The sequence below is a fragment of the Penaeus japonicus genome, unplaced genomic scaffold, assembly GCF_977035675.1.
Source record: "Penaeus japonicus unplaced genomic scaffold, GWHDUDI00000001_assembly GWHDUDI00000006, whole genome shotgun sequence".
NCBI classification, from domain to species: Eukaryota; Metazoa; Arthropoda; class Malacostraca; order Decapoda; family Penaeidae; genus Penaeus; species Penaeus japonicus.
The window spans coordinates 32,120,893-32,122,182 of NW_028234408.1; the positions used below are offsets into that span (position 1 = coordinate 32,120,893).

General features: G+C 57.8%; 1 pseudogene; it reads right to left on the bottom strand.

The window, feature by feature from the left end:
• Positions 1 to 1,171: 1,171 nt before the first annotated feature.
• The window catches only part of LOC147471700 (uncharacterized), a 2,257-nt pseudogene continuing 2,138 nt past the window's right edge, over positions 1,172 to 1,290 (bottom strand).

A 1,290-nucleotide genomic window follows, 5' to 3' on the forward strand; every position in this document is an offset into this window, starting at 1 on the left:
CTGGCTGACTAGCTGGCTAGCTGGCAGGGTGGCTGGCTGGATGGATGGTTGACTGACTGGCTGGCAGGCTCATTGGTTGGCTGGCTAGCTGGCTAGTTGGTTAGTTGGTTGGTTGGCTGGCTGGCTGGCATGATGGTTGGTTGATTGGCTGGCTGGCTGGTTGGCTAGCTAGCTAGCTGGTTGGTTTGCTATCTGGATGGTTGGTTAGCTGACTGGCTACCCAGCTGGCTGGATGATTGGTTGGTGGGTTGGCTGGCTGGCTAGCTGGCTGCTTGGTTGGTTGGCTGGCTGGATGATTGGTTGGATGGATAGATGTTTTGCTGGTTGGTTGGCTGGCTGGCTACCTAGCTGCCCGGATGATTGGTTGGTTGGCTTGCTGGTTGGTTGGCTGACTGGATGGCTGGTTTGCTGGCTGGCTGGTTTGCTGGCTGGCTGTCCGTATGGCTGGATGGTTGGTTGGCTGACTGGCTGGCTGGATAGTTGGTTGGCTGGCTGACTGGATGGATGGTTGGTTGGCTGGCTAGCTGGCAGGCTGGTTGGTTGGCTTGCTGGTTGGCTGACTGGCTGGCTGGCTGGCTGGCTAGCTGGCTGGTTGGCTGATTGGCTGGCTGGCTGGCTAGCTGGCTGGTTGGCTGGCTGGTTGGTTGGCTGACTCGCTGGCTAGCTGGTTGGTTGGCTAGCTGGATGGTTTGTTGGCTGGCTGACTGGCTTGTTGGTTGGCTGGAAGGATGGTTGATTGGCTGGCTACCTGGTTGGTTGGTTGGATGGATGGAGGGTTGGTTGGCTGGCTGGCTGACATGCTGGCTAGCTGGCTGGATGGTTAGTTGGCTGGCTGGTTGGTTGACTGGCTGGCTGCTTAGCTAGATGGATGGTTGACCGGCTGGATGGATGGTTGGCTGGATGGTTGGTTGGCTGGCTATCGGGCTGGATGGTCGTTGGATAGATGGATGGTTGGCTGGCTAGCTGGCTGGTTGGTTGGCTTGCTGGATGGATGGTTGGCTGGCTAGCTGTTTGGCTGGATGGTTTGTTGGTTGGCTGGCTGGCTAGCTGGCTGGCTGGCTGGTTGATTGGCTAGCTGGCTGGATGGTCTGTTGGTTGGTTGGCTTGCTGGCTGGATGGATGGTTGGTTGGTTGACTGGCTGGTTTGCTGACTGGATGGATGGTTGGCTGACTAGCTAGCTGGCAGGTAGGCTGGTTGGTTGGCTGGCTGGCTGGTTGGTTGACTGGCTGACTGATTGGTTGTCTGTACGGTTGGTTGGTTGGCTGACTCACTGGCTGGCTGGTTGGTTG